We start from the raw sequence: 7281 nt of genomic DNA on the forward strand, positions 1-7281 counted from the left end.
AAAAGCCTGTTTATGGCCCGGGACTTCCTTATAAATGAAATTTCACTGATTGTTTGACGTGCTCTGTGCTATATGTGATTTATTTGTTTGACTGTCGGTCTATGTGATCAGTGCTTACTTGTTTTAGTATAACTTTTAATCCGTAAATCGGATTTGGGTAAAACGAAGGGTAGATGAAACCTTAAGACGTCCATGTGATGATTAGAATAATGTGAGATGAATATTGATAGATACTTATGATGCCTAGCAGAGTAAGCAAGGCGTAGGAATGAGAAGCAGGTGATCAGAAAATGGAATCGACATGTAGAAAATATAACAAGTGATCAGAAAATAGAATCGAGGCATAGGAAAAGTAGACAAGTGGTTGTTGAAGAGAGTCACTTGACGAGTACAAGTGAAATTGGAATCGATTGTGATAAGGTAAGTACTTCTAAACCTTTTTCGAGATATAATGCAAATATTTCTAAACTTTCTCGTAACATATTGTTAAGTGTTCAAAATAACTTTGTTTTATATTGTAAATACATTGAATCCTTCAGCCTTGAACCTGAGCCACATCATTTGATCTTTGAGCCGTAAGCCTTATTCTTTGTGAACCATTTCTTGTTGATTTCCAAATACTAAACCACGCAAATATGACACTACTCTCCAAATATACAACCACCAAACACTGGAATAAAATTGTTTGAACATCCAGAAATTTTTATACTCAACCATACCTTTTGACATCAAAGAACTAAACTTTGTAAACCATTGTTCATCTAATACCCGATTCTCCTACAGGCTGAAGGCCATTTCTTATACATACTTCGATACCCCTTGTGATACTCATGAAATGCATCATGCCTTTATATAAATGTTTCATCACTGTTGATTACGATCTTGTTTTATTAAATTATATTGTTTATCATATTGAACTGCTTTAGAATTGGATAGTTTTTTTTATATAGGGACCAGATTCGTGGTCAGACCATATCAATGGTCAAGTTAGGCCAATATGTGCCTTGGATCCAGTAATTAGAGCAGTGTTGTATGCTTTGCTCGGGGTTAGTGCGTGACTGATCAGCAACCTAACCTTGGTTTTAAAACTTAAAATCAATATCCAATTCTAATGATTATTTAACAATAAATTTGATTCCTCTGAACCATTTCGTTTGATCATTGATTAACCTCAATTATTGTCATTGTGACTTGCTGAGCTAGTTAGCTCACTCTTGCGAATCTTTTTATGTATTCTATAGTTAAGAAGGATACGGTTGATAGCGAGGTTTTCCCAGTTCAATGTACGAGATAGGATTCCAGATTATGTTGGATCGAGCTAGTAGGAGCTTATTACAGTAGTGAGATAGTATGATTGTAAGAATAATTTCATTATCAGTTGTAAGTTAAATTAGTTGGGATTTGGTACGTTGTAATAAAAGTTAAGGTTATGGCTTGTTTTCATACTTTAACCTGTTGCGATCCGTGGTTATGTAAAGCAGGGTCATTGCAAATAATATTTCATATACAGGTTTATATATTGTGTATGTGTTGTGGACCCCAAACTTCTAACCCGGGTTTGGAGGGCGCCCCAGGTTGGTATCAGAGCTACATGTTATAGTCACTAAAACAAGCCTAGATTGTCAGGAATGGGTAGAGGGTTAGGATTAGGAATAGGATATAGAAAGATAAGTCATCGTGAGGTTGAGTGCGACTGTATAGTAGGTCTCCGGCACGGTTCGTGTTGTGATTCGGGATTCTTAGCTTGCGACGTGATTCCAAATAACGACAATGGCAGATCCTGATTTCCCTACATCATCTGATCGTTTGGAGCCTTCCTTTTGAGGATCGTCATCTTTTTCTAAATTTGATTTGCACTTTGTTCTTCCATCGGTATTAATGGTATTACCTTCTGTTATGACAGTTGCGCCTCTCCAAGTTATTCCACGCTATTCTATCACCTCTTGATACGAGACTACCTATTCAAAAAACTCCATTTGCTTATTCTTGTTCTTCTGTACATTCAACTATGAATGTATCTTTTCAGTTTACTCTACACCATGTTCTATACCCTCAGTTTAAAAACCTATCTTATGGAACAACAGTATTTACGAGAAGGGATGCGATAGCTACAGTAAATGGTAAGTACATGAGATATTAATAAAGGTGAAAAGGAGTTTAGAAAGAAGATTCACGTGTTTCGGAGGATGGCTTCTACCAGATTAAATGGGGCCACTAGTGAATAGACCACCCTTGATTAATTGTGAAATGGACTAGAGGAATTTTGAAAGAGTTAGAGAGAAAAATATAGATCTGGAATTTTCGTAGAATTAGATGATGGTGCTATGATAAATGTGATATATAAGTAGTGATGTGATGTGACGTGACATAAACAAACTTTGTTCTATGAAATAGACTTGTTGGCTGTTGGATAGACCTGTTCTACTTAATAACTGCAAAGATGATGATAGGCGTACTACCAGTATGGGAGCTTTAAAATGAAGCCACGAATAAGACAATATGCAACGATAGCTGAAGTTTTCATAGATTAAGGAAGGTAATAGACCCAAGGAAGGAGAGGAGATAAATGGAAGTGAATGGACCTTTGCGTGATTGATTCTTTAACTTGGTATCTGGTTATAAGAAGGACAATAACCAACTCATATAGTAAGGACAACCAGATGTGTGATTATCAACATTTTTTTTAAACAAGTTTTCGAAAAAAAATTCCCTTATAAAAATTTCTAAAAACATTTTTGGAATAAAATAAGTTTTAAACATCGGTTGTCAAGTTACTACTTGAGTTTCTTGTTTGTTAAAAGACCCGGATTACCTGGAAGGATGTTGTATCAGGCTTAGTATTGCTAATTCGGAGAACAAAGTAACCTGCGATTATGAAGAAGTTGATTATTCCTAATAGTAAGGTGCAAGTATTGTTTGATAAGATTAACAACAGAACCAGCGTACGGAGTAACTATTCATCCAATTACTGGGACTATCAGAGTTCAAGGAATTCATTGATTTAACGGAAGCCTGAGCATGACCGAAGAAGATTGGGAAGATTTCCAGACTTTTCTAAAAGAAGAATACATTTAACAAAAGGATCGTTATGTTGAATGATTCATGGTTATTCTAAATTAAAAAGAGGAAACTCGAGGTTATCTGATAAGAACGCTATTATGATCAAATTGTTAAAGTATTATACGTGTAGATACGATGTTACAGACGCAAGACTTAACAAGTAAGAATTTACCATAATACTTAGTTCGCGAAGGCATTTCAGCGTACCTTCTAAAAGTTGTTATATGACACAATTGGGATATGATTGAACAAGCTCGAAAGATGAATATAAGTGAAATGTGGATGGTGACCAATGGTATCATTCTTGTCCTCAATATTATAGCGTATGTCCCTTTTTAATTCCTAAAAATGTATGAATTTCTTTTCTTAATAAATTCTTTCTGATGATATCAAAAAGGAGGACGTTGCATTCCTTTCAAATTTAATTGTTCCCCTCAAGTTTTGCTCTCTGATTGGGACAAACAATGTTATGGTGAGACGCTTTGTCGGAATGACGAAGAGTCGGGTGGGACGCCACCTAATCATGTGCTGTATGCCATATGGTATGAAAGACTGGCCATCTTAAGTACCAATGTGGTTGTTCATTCATATTCAAATCATTACTTCTTCTTTCTTTCCAACTCTAAGTTTATTAAAATTGTGAATCCTTCTAGTTGTTTCTTCGTACAGCCGTTCTTTGCAAGGGTTTTTCAAGTAAAAGTCAACGTATTATGAACCAAGCGGGCAAAGTTCCATCTATCTCTCATGCATAAAAAGGAAACAAGGGCATATGGCAAGGATTGCAAATCACTAGCCCTAGCCAGGGATGCACTAAGAGTCAAGAGAATCTACTTCAATAAGAAATACATCTCCGAGAACGAGAATTTGTGATTTTCCTGTGAAATATATTATTTAGAATACAGATGTGATGACGTGAATGATTATTTCGGATACCTTATGCATTAAAGTATTGAAAGATGTGAGAGCAACTTGATCATTTATTTCTCAAGGTTTTATTGATAAGATGAATCACCCTGTTGAATTGATAAGATTATGACTAAAGGACTAGCAAGTTAAGAACGTGCAATTATTAAATAAGTAAGTACCAATGGTGGAATTGAGATTTCTGGCAATAAGTTGTGAGAAATTGGTATTAATAGAGATAAGAGGATTGGACATTATTCTAAGGAATGGATTAATTATTTAAGCGTGATGCCTAGATAGACCATCGTGATGAAAGATAGTTCTGAAGACGCCAAATGAGAATATGAAAAAGTTTAGAGGACGAAGGAAGGTTAAGAACTTATTAACAATGATTTAAGATTACAGTGACCAAAATGTAAGTGCTATGGCGATTATAAATAAAGGTCAAGAGCAAACATAACTTAAAGATTTTATAGTCTCAAAATATGTTTCCAGACGAGTTACCAATATTTCCTTCAGATAGAGAAAGTGAGTTTATGATTGATTTAGCACCTGAAATGAAGCCAGTGTGCAAAGCCCCGCACAGAATGGTGCCGTACAAAATAAAGGAGTTACCAGAGCAAACGCAGGAGATAATTAGAAGAGGAAGCAACTGGACCTAGCGTACCCCCTAACGTGCATCGGTATGATTTGTTAATAAGAAAGATGGAAGTGTGAGATTATGTGTTGATTAGCGGAAGCTCAACAAGTTTATTCTCAAGAGCAATTATCTGTTACCTCGAACCAATGATTTGTTTGATCAATGAAAGAAGCAAAGTATTTTTACAAGATTGATTTAAGACTGCGTATATTACCCATTGAAGATTGAATCTATGAACATATCCAAGATAATTTTCAGAACGAAGTACTGTTGTTATAAAATTCTAGTAATGTTAGTTGGATGAACTGATATACCAGTAATATTTAAATTTGATGAGCAGAATCTTGAAGGAGGAATCTGGATAAGATGTAGTTGTGTTACTTAAGGTCAAAGAAGAACCATGCAACTTATATAATGATAGCTGGGAAGTCAAAGAAGAAAGAAGCGGTATGAAAAGTTTACCAGGTGAAAGCTTTAATGGCAGGAAGTATAATTCTTAGCATAAATAGTCAATGAGGAGGAGATAAAAGGGGATACAGTAGAGAAATTAAAGATAGTATGAATGAAGAAAGACCAAAAGCACCAACAAAAGTAAGAAGTTTTATTATTAACCGGTTATTATCGGAAATTTGTTCAAGATTTCTTAAAAGTTGCAGTACCTTTGACGAAGCTAATCAGGAAAAGCAAGAAATTTTTATAAAGTGGAGAAGGGTGAAGAAAGTTTTTTGAAGTTAAATGAAAGAATGGATACGACACATGTTTTATCAATTTGAAAGTATCAAGGAGATTTGGTAGTTCATAGTAATGCTTCTCATAAGGGAATAAGATGTGTGTTGATGCGGCACAATAAAGTATTGTATATGCATCCAGACAACCGAAATCTTATGAGCAGAAGTATCCTCCTCATAATTTGGGACTAGCAGTAATAATATTCGCTCTGAAAGATTGGGAAACATGATATGTATGGAGAAAGGTGTAAGATCTATACGGACCATAAGAGTTTGAAGTATGAATTCACGAGGAAAAGCAAATATAGTGGCAAGAGATAAGCAAAAAGGGGAGAGAACGAATATAGAGACTATACCAGAAGAATTATCTATGGAATTTTAGAAGTTGGAATTGGAAGTCAGGGTTCTTGGTCTAAAAGGAGCAAGAAGGGATAGTATGACCTTTCGGTCGAAGTTGTTAAGAGAAGATAAAAAAGATATCAAAAGAAGATGATGGATGAGAATGTTAACAGTTAGCAAGAGAAGATAATGGATCACGATATTAACAGTTTAATGAGAGGAAAATTATGCACTTAAAAGAATGATCACAGTATCCTCAGATTCCTTTCAGAACTTGGATGCTACAAGTGGCAGAATTTAGGAATGAAATCCTAAAGGGAATTTACAAACCTAAGTATTTAATTCGTTCAAGAAATACCAAATTATACAGAAGTTTAAAGAAGAATATTGATAGCCGAATACGAAAAGGAAATTTTACCACGAATCAGGGGGTGTTAGGCATATTAAATAAATAAAGCAGAGCATCAGAGACCAAGTGGATTATTACAACCATTGGAGATTCCGGAATGGAAGTGGGAGCATATTGCCATGGATTTCATAGTTGGATTACCAAGGACAAAAGCTAATCATGATGCCATTTGGGTTATAGTGGATAGACTTACCAAGTCAGCTCATTTTTTGCCTATAAATGAAAGATTTTCACTCGACAAGTTAGCCCATATGTACTTGAAAGAAATCGTAGTTCGTCATGGAGTTCCTGTATCCATCGTATCCGATCGAGATCCAAGATTTAATTCAAGATTTTGGAAGAATTTTCAAGAATGTTTGGGAATGAGACTGAATATGAGTACTGCTTACCATCCACAGACGGATGGCCAGAGTGAAAGAACGATCCAGACAATCGAAGTCATGTTGCGTGTTTGTGCTATTGATTTCAAAGGAAGTTGGGACGAGCATTTACCCTGGTAAAATTTGCTTACAACAATAGTTATCACGCTAGTATTGGAATGCCACCCTATGAAGCTCTTTATGGACGCAAATGTCGATCTCCTGTATATTGGGATGAAGTGGGAGAACACAAAATACTTGGACCTGAATTAGTGCAGCAGACGAAGGAAGTTGTTGAAGTTATCCAGAAGAGATTGATAGCAGCATAAGACCGTCAAAGGAAGTATGCAGATCAATGAAGGAACGATATGAAATTTGAAGAAGGAAGTTTGGTATTACTGAAAGTATCACCGTGGAAGGGATTAACGAGATTTGGAAGGAAAGGAAAACTAAGCCCAAGATACGTTGGACCTTTTGAGATTTTAAAGCGCCTTGGCAAAGTAGCTTACGAGTTGGCGTTACCTCCGCACATAAAGCACATTCACAATGTTTTTCACGTATCGATGCTTAAGAAGTATAATCCAGACTCCGGGCATGTAATAGAAATGAGCCAATAGAGCTTCAGGCAGATTTGTGTCATATGTAGAGAGTCCGATAGAAATTTTAGAGGAAAGAGAAAAAGTATTGAGAAATAAAGTGGTAAAGTTAGTAAGAGTATTGTGGAGAAACCCAAAGGTTGAAGAGTCAACCTGGGAGTTAGAAAGTGATATGAGAGAAAATTACCCTCATTTGTTTTCTTAGGAGATTCTGAGGACAGAATCCTTTTAAGGGGGGAGGATGTAA

This window comes from Apium graveolens, chromosome 4 (assembly GCF_009905375.1).
Source record: "Apium graveolens cultivar Ventura chromosome 4, ASM990537v1, whole genome shotgun sequence".
NCBI lineage: Eukaryota > Viridiplantae > Streptophyta > Magnoliopsida > Apiales > Apiaceae > Apium > Apium graveolens.